The sequence below is a fragment of the Schistocerca cancellata genome, chromosome 10 (assembly GCF_023864275.1).
Source record: "Schistocerca cancellata isolate TAMUIC-IGC-003103 chromosome 10, iqSchCanc2.1, whole genome shotgun sequence".
Classification (NCBI taxonomy): domain Eukaryota; kingdom Metazoa; phylum Arthropoda; class Insecta; order Orthoptera; family Acrididae; genus Schistocerca; species Schistocerca cancellata.
Window position 1 is genome coordinate 159,409,767 of NC_064635.1, and position 18,708 is coordinate 159,428,474.

Genomic DNA, 18,708 nt, shown 5'->3' on the forward strand with positions numbered 1-18,708 from the left:
TTTTCAAAAATATGTTGACTTCGTAATGCATATCTTTCTGAAGTGTTTGATATATAAAACATACAAGTTCGAGGAAATGTGGGGCATGTTATTCGGTCTTAATTGAGCCAAAGTGCAGTGCCACGCCTCTTGACAAAGCATTCTTCTATCGCACATAACTGTCGTTCGCGCTGTTGAATTCAAACGCGTATATTTTGTAATGGGAGCCAGGGGAAATTAGGATGTCATTGGGTGCCTCTCCTGCTCGCAGTCGGCCGTTTTCGAGCCCTACCCCCTTAAAAAAATCTCACTGTTAATTATATTATATAATTATTAATAAGTATAATTATATATTAATAATTAATTATTAATTATATATTAATCATTATAATTATTGTGGTGTCACCGCCAGACACCACACTTGCTAGGTGGTAGCTTTAAATCGGCCGCGGTCCATTAGTACATGTCGGACCCGCGTGTCGCCACTGTCAGTAATTGCAGACCGAGCGCCACCACAAGGCAGGTCTAGAGAGACGTACTAGCACTCGCCCCAGTTGTACGACGACTTTGCTAGCGACTACACTGACGAAGCCTTTCTCTCATTTGCCGAGAGACAGTTAGAATAGCCTTCAGCTAAGTCCATGGCTACGACCTAGCAAGGCGCCATTAACCATTTCTAGAGAGAGTCTCACTTGTATCATCAAGAATGCTGTATACAAATGATGGATTAAAGTTAAGTATTCCAGCAGATACGTACTTTTCTTTATAGCATTCATTAAGTATCCTGTTTCAGACCTCACGCCAGCCGGCGTGTGTGTACGCGTGCATTTCGGCTACTTCCGAGTGGCGTGGCTGTCTTGCTACGCCACAACAATTATAATTAATAATCGTAAATAATTATTACAATCGGATTATTTGCGACCGGGAGAATAAGAACTCTTCACAAAATTTGAGACCTTTATTGTCTATTAGCTAATAACTTTCTCTTTTGTATGACGTAAAATGAAATATAAGAAACATAAAACCAGTAAAGACAGAGACAAGAAAGACAGTACACATTTCTTCAATCCATAGGTCCCAACATTCTTTTCTCTCTAATATTATTACGACTTTGCCTTGCGTGCTTTCCTTTCTGAGAAAAAAATCTATTACCTCATCAAAGTTCGTCAAGCGTTTTCCTACATGAAAAAACAAAATGTCGTTTCTAATACTGAAAAAGTTCTTAATACAAATAGTACCCAAGACTGGTGTGGTTTGTCGATTTGATTACGTCTATTTTGTCATTGTCTGCTAGATAAAACGAGGTAGGCCTTTCTAACACATGCCAATTGTGCGTGACTGTTTTGATGCAAATGGTCATTCTTTCAGTACAAGCAAAAGGTTTTGTGTTAGGAAATAGTTCCACATTTCATTCCTGCGCTCCAGTTTCTCAAGCGTGAGATCGAAATGTAGTAGTACGAAATTCTTATATAAATTTGGAATCGTCGAATTCTTCTATATAACGTGTGTGATGTCTCCGTTTCTTCTCTTTCCTCGTTCTAAACAATAATCTTGTGAACACTAATTCTGTAACTATTCCTGCCACTGACAAAACTTATTCTCTGGTTAACTCCACTAACCCCAGCAGAATCACAGGTACCGTTTTTTTTTTTTTTTTTTGTCGTCAGTCTACTGACAGTTTTTGCCCTCTACAGCTCCCTCTAGTACCATGGAAGTCATTCCCTCATGTCTTAGCAGATGTCCTATCATCCTGTCCCTTCTCCTTATCAGTGTTTTCCACATATTCCTTTCCTCTCCGATTCCGCGTAGAACCTCCTCATTCCTTACCTTATCAGTCCACCTAATTTTCAACATTCGTCTATAGCACCACATCTCATATGCTTCGATTCTCTTCTGTTCCGGTTTTCCCACAGTCCATGTTTCACTACTATACAATGCTGTACTCCAGAAGTACATCCTCAGATATTTCTTCCTCAAATTAAGGCCGATATTTGATATTAGTAGACTTCTCTTGGCCAGAAATGCCTTTTTTGCCATAGAGAGTCTGCTTTTGATGTCCTCTTTGCTCCGTCCGTCATTGGTTATTTTACTGCCTAGGTAGCAGAATTCCTTAACTTCATTGACTTCGTGACCATCAATCCTGATGTTAAGTTTCTCGCTGTTCTCATTTCTACTACTTCTCATTACCTTCGTCTGTCTCCGATTTACTCTCAAACCATACTGTGTACTCATTAGACTGTTCATTCCGCTCAGCAGATCATTTAATTCGTCTTCACTTTCACTCAGGATAGCAATGTCATCAGCGAATCGTATCATTGATATCCTTTCACCTTGTATTTTAATTCCACTCCTGAACCTTTCTTTTATTTCCACCATTGCTTCCTCGATGTACAGATTGACGAGTAGGGGCGAAAGGCTACAGCCTTGTCTTATCCCCTTCTTAATACGAGCACTTCGTTCTTGATCGGTCACTCTTGGTTGTTGTACATATTGTATATGACCCGTCTCTCCCTATAACTTACCCCTACTTTTTCAGAATCTCGAACAGCTTGCACCATTTTATATTGTCGAACGCTTTTTCCAGGTCGACAAATCCTATGAAAGTGTCTTGATTTTTCTTTAGCCTTGCTTCCATTATTAGCCGTAACGTCAGAATTGCCTCTCTCGTCCCTTTACTTTTCCTAAAGTCAAACTGATCGTCACCTAGCGCATTCTCAATTTTCTTTTCCATTCTTCTGTATATTATTCTTGTAAGCAGCTTCGATGCATGAGCTGTTAAGCTGATTGTGCGATAATTCTCGCACTTGTCAGCCCTTGCCGTCTTCGGAATTGTGTGGATGATGCTTTTCCGAAAGTCAGATGGCATATCGCCAGACTCATATATTCTACACAACAACGTGAATAGTCGTTTTGTTGCCACTTCCCCCAATGATTTTAGAAATTCTGATGGAATGTTATCTATCCCTTCTGCCTTATTTGACCGTAAGTCCTTCAAAGCTCGTTAAATTCCGATTCTAATACTGGATCCCCTATCTCTTCTAAATCGACTCCTGTTTCTCCTTCTATCACATCAGACAAATCTTCACCCTCATAGAGGCTTTCAATGTATTCTTTCCACGTATCTGCTCTCTCCTCTGCATTTAACAGTGGAATCCCCGTTGCACTCTTAATGTTACCACCGTTGCTTTTAATGTCACCAAAGGTTGTTTTGACTTTCCTGTATGCTGAGTCTGTCCTTCCGACAATCATATCTTTTTCGATGTCTTCACATTTTTCCTGCAGCCATTTCGTCTTAGCTTCCCTGCACTTCCTATTTATTTCATTCCTCAGCGACTTGTATTTCTGTATTCCTGATTTTCGCGGAACATGTTTGTATTTCCTCCTTTCATCAATCAACTGAAGTATTTCTTCTGTTACCCGCGGTTTCTTCGCAGTTACCTTCTTTGTACTTAAGTTTTCCTTCCCAACTTCTGCGATGGCCCTTTTTAGAGATGTCCATTCCTCTTCAACTGTACTGCCTACTGCGCTGTTCCTTATTGCTGTATCTATAGCGTTAGAGAACTTCAAACTATCTCGTCATTCCTTAGTACTTCCGTATCCCACTTCTTTGCGTATTGATTCTTCCCGACTAATGTCTTGAACTTCAGCCTACTCTTCATCACTACTATATTGTGATCTGAGTCTATATCTGCTCCTGGGTACGCCTTACAATCCAGTATCTGATTTCGGATTCTCTGTCTGACCATGATGTAATCTAATTGAAATCTTCCCGTATCTCCCGGCCTTTTCCAAGTATACCTCCTCCTCTTGTGGTTCTTGAACAGGGTATTCGCTATTACTAGCTGAAACTTGTTACAGAACTCAATTAGTCTTTCTCCTCTTTCATTCCTGGTCCCAAGCCCATATTGTCCTGTAACCTTTTCTTCTACTCCTTCCCCTACAACTGCATTCCAGTCGCCCATGACTATTAGATTTTCGTCCCCCTTTACATACTGCATTACCCTTTCAATATCTTCATACACTTTCTCTATCTGTTCATCTTCAGCTTGAGACGTCGGCATGTTTACCTGAACTATCGTTGTCGGTGTTGGTCTGCCGTCGATTCTGATTAGAACAACCCGGTCACTGAACTGTTCACAGTAACACACCCTCTGCCCTACCTTCCTATTCATAACGAATCCTACACCTGTTATACCATTTTCTGCTGCTGTTGATATTAGCCGATACTCATCTGACCAGAAATCCTTGTCTTCCTTCCACTTCACTTCACTGACTCCTACTATATCTAGATTGAGCCTTTGCATTTCCCTTTTCAGATTTTCTAGTTTCCCTACCACGTTCATGCTTCTGACATTCCACGCCCCGTCCCGTAGAACGTTATCCTTTCGTTGATTATTCAATCTTTTTCTCATGGTAACCTCCCCCTTGGCAGTCCCCTCCCGGAGATCCGAAGGGGGACTATTCCGGAATCTTTTGCCAATGGAGAGATAATCATGACACTTCTTCAAATACAGGCCACATGTCCTGTGGATACACGTTACGTGTCTTTAATGCAGTGGTTTCCATTGCCTTCTGCATCCTCATGTCGTTGATCATTGCTGATTCTTCCGACTTTAGGGGCAATTTCCCACCCCTAGGACAAGAGAGTGCGCCGAACCTCTATCCGCTCCTCCGCCCTCTTTTACAAGGCCGTTGGCAGAATGAGGCTGACTTCTTATGCCGGAAGTCTTCGGCCGCCAATGCTGATTATTCATCAAAATTTAGGCAGTGGCGGGGATCGAACCCGGGACCGAAGACGTTTTGATTATGAATCAAAGACGCTACCCCTAGACCACGGTGACCCCGCGTTTTTAGGCGTTATTACGTGCTCGTATAATGTGTTTTCTGCGCTATTCCGAGAATAAAACTTACAGCGCCTGCTAACACGGGGCAATACAACTGGTAATGTAGTGATCTGACAAAAATTTTCTACTAAAATTTCATTTTCTTGAATACACCGAGAAGATAATACGTAATATTTCTTACCTGTTTTCCTGTCAGTCGTTTATTTCCACTCTGGTAGTCTGAATCTAAGGACTTCGCTAGTAATTATAACACCTCTGATCATTCACACACCCAGTCAACCACATAAACTAACAGTGACTGGCATTCAGCCATTCGGATTTATTCGTCTAAAATAGTATAGCCCCATCCCCTTTTGTCTGGGGGAAAGTTTTTTATTTCTTGATGCGACAGGCACTCCCCTGCCAAGACATCACGTACATACGTGTGCATTCAAAAATCAACTTATGATTCGTTCAAAAACCAACTTATAATGTGTTCAAAAGTGGTCAACAACCAACTGGGGTGCGTTTAAAATAATATGAATAATTGATAATGTGCGCTGGAAGCTAGGCGCTTTGTTATGAAAGGTTTTTTCTCCAAGAATATGCATTTGGCGCCCTCTGAAATTGGTGCCCAGGGCTGATCCCCTTCAGATCTGGGCCCGACCCCTCCTTACCACACCTCCCCCCCCCCCCCCCCCCCTGTGTCAGTGCTCTGTTGAGGGCAGAATCTGCTGTTCATCTGTGTTTGCACTGCAAAGCTCCGACATCACTCTGGCGGAAACTACACGTTGCCATACTGCGCTGCAGCATTGCCACTCCACCTTTCTTCTCTGTGTCAGTTAAGGCTCTGCCATCAGGTAGCAGGCTGGCACATGGGCAGGTAGCTGTAACGTTCTCTGCTTCTTGCGAAATTTAATTCTTGACCCTGTAGCGCACCAAGCGCTATTTGTCACAAATGTGTCTTTTTATTCGGGTCACAAGAAATTTTCGATTGGTGGACTTTGTTTTTGATTGTATTGTGTCAGCATTAACACTGTTATGATTTAGCCCGCCGGAGTGGCCGAGCAGTTCTAGGCGCTTCAGTCTGGAACCGCGCGACCGCAACGGTCGCAGGTTCGAATCCTGCCTCGGGCATGGCTGTGTATGATGTCCTTACGTTAGCTAGGTTTAAGTAGTTCTAAGTTCTAGGGGACTGATGACCTCAGCAGTTAAGTCCCATAGTGATCAGAGCCATTTGCACCATGTGTAATGATTTCATGGTCAGAAAATTAAGATTATTTTCTGTCAGCGGCTCATACCTCTTCAAGGAACCAGCTGCTTTCAAAGTTGTAAAACTCACTGCAACAGTCCTCAGCTCCCGGATATTGTCATGCAGCATTCGCTCACTTACCACTTTCCATTTCTGTATGTCACGTCCGCACGATGGGCAATGAGGCATAACGTGAGCATGTCAAAGGGAAATACCAAATGCTCTTTTTTTGTTTTGCTTTTTTGTTTTTTGTTTTTGTGATACATACCCATTTCAGAACCGTAGAACACGAAGACAAAAAAGAAGTTAAAAATGGCTACATGTGAAGCCCAGTCGACGGACGGAAAGACAGCTCGAAAAAGATCCATAAAATACGTCTTAGAGAAACGGAGGTCCTGAAATAAAGACTAAATATCCTTCTCCATATTGCTACGACGGATAGAAGGTGTAAACGCGGTCGACAGAACGCGTGTTGTTCGCTAAAACGGCCGATAGCTCAGACAGCAAACATAAATGATAAAGTAAGTGATTGAAAAAAGGGCATTCCGTCATGAAATGGAACTGTCAAAGGTTGAGGCCAACGTGCAAAAAGTGGTGGGGGAGGCGAGGGCTAAAAATGCAGTGCCCAATACGCAACCTAGCTGAAATGATCTCTTCGCGGCGACAGGACCGAGAGGAGGTCGTCCACGCTGCTGGGAGAGACTTAACAAGCCGGAGCTTATTCCCGTGGCTATGCCAAAGTGACACCACCTGTTGACAGACGGCAACACAGAGATCATCGGAAGGAATGGAAGAACTAGTGGGCTGAGGTACGAGGACTGCACACTTGGCAGCAGCGTCAGGGCCTCCTTCCACTATACCGCTTTGAACTCAGCTTTGAATAAATGCTTTGACCAAAAAGGCCGACAGGCGGCTCTTAATTTCTTGGAAAAATCTAGCTTTACATTTATGCCTTATGCTTTATGGCGATTTGAAGTGGGACACGCATGTAATAGCAGTTGTGGGGAAGGCGGATAGTCGTCTTCGGTTCATTGGTAGAATTTTGGGAAGATGTGGTTCATCTGTAAAGGAGACCGCTTATAAAACACTAATACGACCTATTCTTTAGTACTGCTCGAGCGTTTGGGATCCCTATCAGGTCGGATTGAGGGAGGCCATAGAAGCAATTCAGAGGCGGGCTGCTAGATCTGTTACTGGTAGGTTTGATCATCACGCAAGTGTTACGGAAATGCTTCAGAAACTCGGGTGGGAGTCTTTAGAGGAAAAGAGGCGTTCTTTTTGTGAATCGCTACAGAGGAAATTTAGAGAACCAGCATTTGAGGCTGACTGCAGTACAATTTTACTGCCGCCAACTTACATTTCGCGGAAAGACCACAAAGATAAGAGAGATAGGGCTCGTACAGAGGCATATAGGCAGTCATTTTTCCATCGTTCTGTTTGGGAGTGGAACAGGAAGAGAAGGTGCTAGTTGTGGTACGAGGTACCCTCCGCCACGCACCGTATGGTGGACTGCGGAGTATGTATGTTGATGTAGATACAATCAAAGGCGACAAAAAAATAACTGATAACAAACAAGAAAACCACGAATGAAACACCACGAAGGAGGAGCTATGCAAATTAGTCACAAATCGATACTGGTACAGGTATCCACGGAAAATGCAAAATCGTACATTTTGGCGACAGATAGATGAACGTGTGCTCTGCAGCGCAGGATCGCCGTGCAGCTGGCAGTGCTAGTAAACAGGCCACATGATACCAGGATATAAAGTCTCTGAGAATTTCATTCCATACACTCAGTTGGACATTAACTACGCCTCGCAGACAAGTATATGAAAGAACCTGTTTGGAGTATCTAGCGCTGGATGTTGGCAGTAGCGGATGAGCCATTGCCGAACACAGTATCAAGAAGGAAGTGGTCGTCCTAGAGAGACGAGAGGACTGAGCAGTCGTCAGAGACCCGGACTCATCATCATCATCGACCAGACGTCCAGTTGGCGCTCAGTGACCACAAGGACCAATAACAAGCGGCTCACAGAAACGGGGATGAGCTCACAGAACCCCATGCGCCGACTACTATTCTCCTCTGTAGACCAACAATCCCATTTGCAGTGCTGTCGGGAACATCCAGTCTGGAAACAGTATTGGCTGGAGCAGAATTGTCTTCAGTGATGTCCTGTTTGAAACTGAGCCTCGATGAGGAGAAAAGATGTGTCTGGACACACACTGGGCGGCAGTGATTTACCAACCTGATTGTCGCCCACCGTATGGCCTGACAAACGGGAGGGATGGTGTAGTGTGCCATTTCATTTCATACCAGGCCATTCGCGGCACTACTAGCGCAGACGTAAGTCGACGATATTCTACGCCCCGTTTTGTTGGCCAATATGGCAAGCCACCGTGGGCTTACATTTCAGCAAGACAATGTCCTCCTGGACATGGCGAGAGTTTCCACTGCTTGTCTTCGTGCTTCCGAAATCCTACCTCCTCCATCAAGACCGCCATATCTCTCCGCAATCGAGAACGTTTCGAACATTATAAGCAGGGTCCGCCAACCATCTCGGGATTCTAACGATCTAACACGTCAGTCAGACAGAATTTGACACGACATCATTCTGGAGGATATCCAACAACCCTATTAACCAGCGCCAAGCCGAACAACTGCTTTATAAGGGCTAGATGTGGACCAATGCTTTACTGACTGCTCAGTTTGTAAAGCTCTTTGTCTTGGATAAATCATCCAGTTTTTTTCTGAAATTGTAGTCATTTGTTTGTCTGCAAATGTATATTACATCTACCGATGCCATCACACTAAGATAATTTCTTCGTGGTGGGTCGCTTTTTATCCATGATCTGTCAGATATCATTGGAACAGCGGAATGTTCTACGGAAGAAGACCCAGGTCATAGCAATCTATTAAAAGGGTAGAAAATACTCCCGTTGTCGATCGCGTCCTCTAGCACTGCTGTGGATCCGCAGTTCACGGGTAGCGGGCCCTGGCGGCCGTTGGCTGAGACACGACGAGGCTGTGTTTTGCTCCCTTACAGCGTCCACGGTCGTAGCGGAAACGTTTGATTTGTTTACACTTGCTGTGTTGAAGGCATCCCGCATCTCTGTTCTGTCATGCGGGAAGTCGATGTTGCAGGCGGACGTGAAGTATGCTGTATGTCCGGCAGAACAGAAAGGACTCCGTTACGTTCATCAACTATCTTAGCTTCGTTCTATCACGTCGTCTTCTTTCCCTGCTACATTAGTGATAAGGGGAAGTAACAGCTAAGCATGGCCTGATGAACTGATACTCCAATCTCTCGCAGTTGAATAACGTCTTATAAGAAAACTAGTAGTGGAAAGTGACCTTACAGAATGAGCACAACATTTGTACCTATTCCACATAACACAATTACGATGCGGTTGGAAACTGAAAAGACATCGCTTTACAGCTCCTCTTACTCTTTGTTGCTAGGTCAGTTGTGGTTTTGGGAAAAAATCTTAGGAATGCTCGGGATATTTTCACGTAAACGGTGAAACGCCTCTGCAATTTTTAATGAAAGCTTTTTATTTCCATTTCTTAGAACAAGGACAAGGCGTTCAGCATGTACATCTACATCTACATTTATACTCCACAAGCCACCCAACGGTGCGTGGCGGAGGCCACTTTACGTGCCACTGTCATTACCTCCCTTTTCTGCTCCAGTCGCGTATGGTTCGCGGGAAGAACGACTGTCTTAAAGCCTCCGTGCGCGCTCGAATCTCTCTAATTTTACATTCGTGATATCCTCGGGAGGTATAAGTAGGGGGAAGCAATATATTCGATACCTCATCCAGAAACGCACCCTCTCGAAACCTGGCGAGCAAGCAACACCGCGATGCAGAGCGCCTCTCTTGCAGAGCCTGCCACGTGAGTTTGTTAAACATCTCCGTAACGCTATCACAGTTACCAAATAACCCTGTGACGAAACGCGCCGCTCTTCTTTGGTTCTCCTCTATCTCCTCTGTCAACCCGATCTGGTACGGATCCCACACTGATGAGCAATACTCAAGTATAGGTCGAACGAGTGTTTTGTAAGCCACCTCCTTTGTTGATGGACTACATTTTCTAAGGACTCTCCCAATCAATCTCAACCTGGCAACCGCCTTACCAATAATTAATTTTATATGATCATTCCACTTCAAATCGTTCCGTACGCATACTCCCAGATATTTTACAGAAGTAACTGCTACCAATGTTTGTTTCGCTATCATATAATCATACAATAAAGGATCCTTCTTTCTATGTATTCGCAATACATTACATTTGTCTATGTTAAGGGTCAGTTGCCACTCCCTGCACCAAGTGCATATACGCTGCAGATCTTCCTGCATTAAGCTGCAATTTTCTAATGCCGCAACTTCTCAGTGTACTACAGCATCATCCGCGAAAAGCCGCATGGGACTTCCGACACTATCTACTAGGTCATTTATATAGCCACGCCAACACCCGAACATACTTCTCCGTTTCGGAAGTGCTTTCACCCATGGCGCGGAAGCCATCATGCCCTTTTGGCTGTCCGATACATTTCTCCGCTTTCTCGTTACGACAACGACTGGACTGTTTCCCACATCCCTCCTAACCCGCTTCATATACCCTCCACCGCTAGTGCTGCCACTTGCCGTTAGTCAATGATTACAGCACGTCGTCGTCAAACATTGAAAGTGGTCACTTTAGTGTGACTGGATCACGTACATTAGAACAAATTTTAATTCCGTGCAGTGGACACAAAAGACACATCTAAGCTAGTTCCACCCACTGGCTGCTCAGAGGAAACAGATAATCCAGGTGTTGTCTCCGATTACCATAATTTTAGCAAAAGCTTTACAAGCTAGGAGTAATGGACAGAAATTTAAAACCTGACGCCTGAGACGAAACAAGGCCCCGGGAGTACATAACATTCCATTAGAACTACTGACGGTCTTGGGAGAGCCAGTCCTGGCAAAACTCTACCATCTCGTGAGCAAGATGTATGAGACAGGCGAAGTACCCTCAGACTTCAAGAAGAATATAATAATTCCAATCCCAAAGAAAGCAGGTGTTGACAGATGTGAAAATTACCGAACTATCAGTTTAATAAGTCACAGCAGCAAAATACTAACGCGAATTCTTTGCAGACGAATGGAAAAACTGCTAGAAGCCGACCTCGGGGAAGATCAGTTTGGATTCCGTAGAAATGTTGGAACACGTGAGACAATACTGACCTTACGACTTATCTTAGAAGAAAGATTAAAGAAAGGCAAACCTACGTTTCTAGCATTTGTAGACTTAGAGAAAGCTTTTGAAAATGGAATACTCTCTTTCAAATTCTGAAGGTGGCAGGGGGCGAAAGGCTATTTACAATTTGTACAGAAAGCAGATGGCAGTTATAAGTGTCGAGGGACATGAAAGGGAAGCGATGGTTGGGAAGGGAGTGAGACAGCGTTGTAGCCTCTCCCCGATGTTATTCAATCTGTATATTGAGCAAGCAGTAAAGGAAACAAAAGAAAAATTTGGATTAGGTATTAAAATCCATGGAGAAGAAATAAAAACTTTGAGGTTCGCTGATGACATTGTAATTCTGTCAGAGACAGCAAAGGACTTGGAAGAGCAGTTGAACGGAATGGACAGTGTCTTGAAGGGAGGGTATAAGATGAACATCAACAAAAGCAAAACGAGAATAATGGAATGTAGTCGAATTAAGTCGGGTGATGCTGAGGGAATTAGATTACGAAATGAGACACTTAAAGTAGTAAAGGAGTTTTGCTATTTGGGGAGCAAAATAACTGATGATGGTCGAAGTAGAGAGGATATAAAATGTAGACTGGCAATGGCAAGGAAAGCGTTTCTGAAGAAGAGAAATTTGTTAACATCGAGTATAGATTTAAGTGTCAGGAAGTCGTTTCTGAAAGTATTTGCATGGAGTGTAGCCATGTATGGAAGTGAAACATGGACGATAAGTAGTTTAGACAAGAAGAGAATAGAAGCTTTCGAAATGTGGTGCTACAAAAGAATGCTGAAGATTAGATGGGTAGATCACATAACTAATGATGAGGTATTGAATAGATTTGGGGAGAATAGAAGTTTGTGGCACAACTTGACTAGAAGAAGGGATCGGTTGGTAGGGCATGTTCTGAGGCATCAAGGGATCACCAATTTATTACTGGAGGGCAGCGTGCAGGGTAAAAATTGTAGAGGGAGACCAAGAGATGAATACACTAAGCAGATTCAGAAGGATGTTGGCTGCAGTAGGTACTGGGAGATGAAGAAGCTTGCACAAGATAGAGTAGCATGGAGAGCTGCATCAAACCAGTCTCAAGACTGAAGACCACAACAACAACAACAACAACAATGATAAAATTGCCGCTACCCTCAATATAAAAGAGACAGACAATTCAACATGCAAAACTGGTCAATCATTTTACAAATATGAAAATAAGGAGGTTGTCTCCTGCACCTTGTTCTACAGAGACTCATCAAGTATCCCACTGAGTAGCTGGCAGTTACATTAGAGCTCCTTCCGTCGCGGGCAGGCAGGACATTCCCACCTCGCTCAGCAAGACTTCCAGAATCATCCAAGGTAAAGCCATTGCTCTGTACCAGCAGCAATCACTGGCCCCTCTGCCTCTCCAGACCACACCCAATCACTTCCGCCTCACTAGTCGTTCTGGTCCTCACTGCTCCACCCTTTGTTGCACACCCTCTCACGGCAGAACTCGAAACTTGTGCAGCTGGTATCTGCAGAAAGGTGCCGTGTCCGTCACAGCGCGTCCTTCTGGGTGCTTCACTTTTTTCTTATGCAATGTGTATAATTTCAAAAACTAGACACTGCTGAAATTGAATATTTCTTGGTTCTGGCATTAAAATCTTGTGATGTATGTTTATGATGAAATTAATGCTTAAATTCTGTTCTATTAAACAATTTCATATCATTAGTAATGATCAAGCTGTGAAACGGTTTTGTCTGTCTGTTTTAACAAACTAGTCTCAAAAACTACTAGATGAATTTTCAGGGGGCTTTCACAGATTATTTGAGCGTAACTGGGGTAAACATATAGGCTTACTTCATCAAAACTGAGATAAAGAAAACAAAGATATCATAATTTAAAATTTTATCTAAAATCGTCTATTCAGTTTAGTAGTTCGGATTTTAATCGTCATGGTGTAGTACAGCAAATAACCAATGGGCTGCTGATTTCATAGTACACCAAGGAACCAATTGTATTGTATTGTATGTTAACTGGGGGCGTAGAAACGACGGAGAGACTCCGTCCCCGCCGCAGCCGCAGTGGTCCACAACCCCACGACGGCTGCCGCAGTCCACTTCTCCCCTCCGCCACCCCACACTGAACCCAGGGTTATTGTGTGGTTCGGCCCCCAGTGGACCCCCCCCCCCCCCCCCACAGGGAACGTCTCACACCAGACAAGTGTAGCGCCTATGTTTGCGTGGTAGAGTAATGGTGGTGTACGCGTACGTGGAGAACTTGTTTGCGCAGCAATCGCCGATATAGTGTAGCTGAGGCAGAATACGGGGAACCAGCCCGCATTCGCCGTGACAGATGGAAAACCGCCTAAAAACCATCCACAGACTGGCCGGCTCACCGGACCTCGACACAAGTCCGCCGGGCGGATTCGTGCCGGGGACCAGGCGCTCCTTCCCGCCCAGAAAGCCGTGCGTTAGACCGTACAGCCAACCGGGCGGGCTAAGGAACCAACAGATGGTGCTGTTAGTTTTTTCAACTCGGTGACAGATTTATTTTTGAAATTTACGTGAATAACAAAGTTAAACACAGCAATATTATCTTTATTAATAATTTACTTGGCTAGGATATAAAATTTTACTGGCTTTGCTTTGTGTATTAAAAACTTAACATAATTGATTTACATCTTTTAATAGGTTTTATTTGTAGTATTTACTAGAAAAAACGATTTTAGTAAGTTTTCTTTGTGATTTGCTTGTCTGTTCATTATATTCTGTTTTAGTTCTGTTTACAGATAATAATGCCTAGAAAACGTTTGAGTCTTCCTGAATACATTAGAACGGCTAAAATACTGATGACTATGCAGTCCCAAGAATCCAACGGAGATCATGAGGCCACACTTGCTGTGTCTCAAGACCATCAGGCTTTAACTCGTTCTCTGGAAACTCCTTCCGAAAGCGATGTGTGACGTAACTCTGATCGAGGGCGAAATTCATTATCTCGCACCTCAGACTCCTTCTGTCTCCAACGTAAAATCATAGGGGGAGAAATTTTGACAGAGTTGGTGCCGGTCAACCCTCCTTATTCCTAACACTTTAGACGTGTACGGTTCATAGTGAGCATGAGCTTATGTTACGTCATGACTGTAAATAAAGAACAAGGCCAGATGCTGCGTACTGCAGTCATGGACTTAATGACAGTTACTCTTTGTACGGTCAGCTTTACACAACTGTCTCCTGTGTGAAACAAATAAGCTCTTAGTTTATCTCCCCAATCATACTAGTTCAAACATTGTATTGCTTTGTAAGTCAAAAATATATTCCACTTGTATGAAGTCTCATGCAAAGCAATAAATAAATGCTATGGCAACATGAGATCTCATAGTTTGTTAATTCAAATATAGGTCTTCACTTGCACCGTTTTCCCTGTAGCGATATAACTTGACACCCTGCACCATCTCCTCTACAATAATCGCTCTGGGATGTCACACGAATGCAGTGAGACAAATTGGTGGTCATCCTGTCTTAAATAGAATGTTAGTGCTATTTGCTACATACACAAACTTAAGGACTGGACGTGAATATTGGATTCACTCACTGATATTCATGCAAATAAATTTTTTCCGTCCTTATTTGAGACTGTGGTTGAGATGTTTAGCATACCCCAAAGTTGCTACATATCCAATCCCCAGTGACCTAAGAATTCTCCCCATAAGATCATGCAACTTTAAAAGAAACAAGGAAACTCAACGGATAGAGTACTATTACATGAAATTTACTAGGGGTGGCGAAATTAAGCATGAAGGTATGCATACCACAACTCTCACTGACATATTAATGAAGGGAGCCTTCAAATTAGGAAAGGAAACTAGTTATCAATTTAACTATTTGGTTTATTGCCATAAGACCTCAAATAAGATGATTTATCCACTGAATCAAGTATATTTACATCTAATGGGCGGACAAGAGATTGCAAATATGACCTGTAGCCTTGCTATGTCTGTGTGGGTGCGTAAAAGAACGGAATATAACAACATCACGAATGCGACCAACGATTCTGAAAAAGGTTAGTGTAATTACAGAAAAGGTCCCAGAAAAGAATGAACGAGTATCAATACTATCGTCAATTAGCTAGTGATACCCCGATGCATTTTAACTGACCTCACATTCACCTCATCTCAGTGTGTGTGTGCAATGATGGAGCATGCTTACCACTTTTAAGCTCTGCTAGGGTAAAATATGGCTGTTGTGGAGCTGAAAACTCTAGCTTCAGCTTGGCCTCTGCACCCTGTTCTAAGTGGGAGACATCTCTCTCTTCAGCACCCTGCAACAACCTGGAGCAAACATGTTCTCAACAGCGACCCTAAGCGAAGTCCATCCTGACCTTACTCTACGAAACATAGCTGTTCTTTCAGCGCAAAAATCTGCCAGCCAATATGTATCTCATCCTGATAATTCCAACCAATGATAATTTTATAAACAAGCTTAACAATTTTCTGCTCTTCTGGTTTTTGTCATGATTAACCAACAACCATGGCGTGGGGAAGAAGGCAGAAAATCCGTCTCACTGCATGACAGATTTCCAGTGCTGGCCAACCAAAAGCCCTGCACATTTGCGAGCGTGGGATCTCACCCCATTTACCAAAATAATTACTATGAGCGAATCAGAAAATCCCTTACTAGAATTTAATGAAACAGTGCAGGTCAGAGCTCAATGGCTCCTCTCGTGCAATGAAGGTTCATGTTTTCACCTAGCCTTCACATTCTTGTCTAGCTGAGGATTCATTTTCGCTTCACGCACAATACAGTTTTTACGTCAAGCTGTCTGGCCTTTTGGACTTTCCAACTGCACTCTGTTCTGCAGCTGCGTGACAAATGGCTTTCAGCGCCAAAACAGGTTTGTAATTCTTCTGTTCATTCCCGTCGCGGGAGCCAGATAAAAACCCCATCAAGGCTGCCAAAATAACAAGGCTGCTTCACTGCACCAATAGGAGAATTAGAATAATTAGCGTTGCAATCATTGGCAGACATGAATATTGCTTGTAGTTTTAATTTAGCATAAACGATTTGACTTTACTGACTATAGGGATCTGCATATTAAATTATGAAACAGGTTTGTGACAGTCCGGTATGGACATCAGGAAATTACAACCAAGATTATATTGTGTCAGACGTATGTTATATGCAACCAAAACCAGGGTCAAATTTCTTTCTTTTGAGACCCGCACTATATATTATGTCACAGTAGGACATTAAACAGATAATTAGTAAACAGTGCACTGCTTGATATTTTATTTTTGTATATAAGCTTATTTTGGCGTTACTGCTTTCATCAGTTCATCAGCAAGCAATCACATTTCTTTGTATTTTACGTAACATATAACTTATAAAGGTTTTTTACGTTCGAGTTCTACTGACATCCTGGCGTTGTAAACGGACCCATAATATATTTTGTATTGTTCTGACAGTCACAGAATTTCAAGTTTGATAGCTAGTTGTTTACTCAAAAGTATTTGTGTTCTTGTAATTCGTTTATCTATGGAATTGTTATTGATGTATTCAATTTTTTTTAAACTAGGTGTGCATGATATCGGTTTGTTCATTTAATATATCGTGAGGATAATCCTTAGGGTGTATGTCTATTTTAAATCCCTTCAAAATATTCATGACTGTAACTTTTGGTTTTTGTGCAGAATTTGTAGTGTGTTTTCATGTTGTCAGTTTCTGAATACAAGACGAAAACACATATAGTAATAAAATCAAGAACCCCAAAACTTTACGGACAATTAAAGCCTTTGGCTTCTATAAATCCGATTGTTAACGGTATTAACAGCCTAACTTATGGATACAAAACTCAAGAAACTGTTGATGAAGAACTACACCATAATAAATTCCAAGTTACTTATAAGAACATTAAGGAACATACAAATCCCATACAGTGCTAACTTTGTTTCACTTGTCATTACAAATATCTGCAATAACATCCCTATACAAGAAACGATAGATACTATACAACATAATCTCATAAAATACAACCATATGAAGGCATACATGAAATAATACAATTTCTCAAAGTAACCTTTTCGCATAACTATTTCCAGTTTAACGAAAAAATTTACACACAACCAGATGGTGAGGCTATGGGAAGCAATTGTGTTGGAACCATAGCAAATGTATTCCTTAGTAGACTCTAAACAAATTTCTTCAGCTCTCAACTATTTCTACTACTACCACTGTGTCGATGACACATTGCTACTCATACAAGGATGTGATCACGACATACAAACAATACACCAGGACTTCAATAACTCACATCTAAAACTAAATTCATTATAGGACTTGAAAAAAGAAAACGGAGCTCACAAAATAACCAACAACATCTACAAACATAATTTCGAAACCAAATTAAAAGCAACTGTTACATATGGAATAATCAGCCATACGGTACATCTTCACATCCAAAATCTCACACATTTGCATTCTTTCATTCTATAATTAACACATTCCTAAATCTGCCACTGGAACAGGAGGCCACACATAAAGAAATAACTTCACTACTATACATCGCATACAAATACTGTTATGACGATAACATCGTTCCACAGACATACAACAAAAAACATGCCTTAAACAAGATTCCATGAATCATAAAATAAAACTAATATGAGAAACTACGTCAAAAAAGAAAACCACCTGCACACCAACAAACTTATTTGGGAAAATTATTCGGTATAATAAACGTCCTACTAAAAAATACAAACTTGAAACTCGCCTTCATAACAACAAATAATATTAGCACAAAACTGCGTTCAGGGAAAGTCACACTCTGGAAACACTTAAACCTTGGAATTTACAGAATTAACTGCAGCAACTGCAGAAAACTCAAATAGCATAGACGGGAAGAAATTTCATATTCAGATGCAGAACACACGAGAGAGCCAAATAACAACCAGTCTACCTTCATTACACACCTCAAAAATTAAAAAATACAAAGTTGGCGACATTGGAAACGCGCTACACATCCTGCACAAAATCCCAAAAGGTGCAATCATCAATATCTTGGAGAAATTTGAAATATACATAGACACTAAAGGTTACCCCGACGATACACTAAATGAGCAACATCCAGTTAAAGAAATTATTGAAATTGTATCTGGGGATAATGGATAGCAAAACATCAGAGATTACAAACACATCAAAGGCAGTTCCACAGATACACGAACTAAAGCATCATCAATACCTTTCAATAAAAAAACCAGCTGTAAAACGTGAATTTCTGTGACTGTCAGAATAATAAAAAACTATTATAGTATCAAATCATTCGAAAATTTTAAAACATTACTGAAAAAATATTACATCCAAAAACTACAAACAGCAGTTACACTTTACATACAATTGACGTATGTCCGTTTACAACGTCAGGACGTGAGTACAACATCCAATGTAAAAA

General features: G+C 42.0%; 1 protein-coding gene across 1 annotated transcript in view; it reads left to right on the forward strand.

Moving 5' to 3' along the window:
• LOC126106432 (esterase FE4-like) overlaps positions 1 to 18,708 on the forward strand; it is a 201,960-nt gene that overhangs the window by 113,229 nt on the left and 70,023 nt on the right. The window lies entirely within an intron of this gene.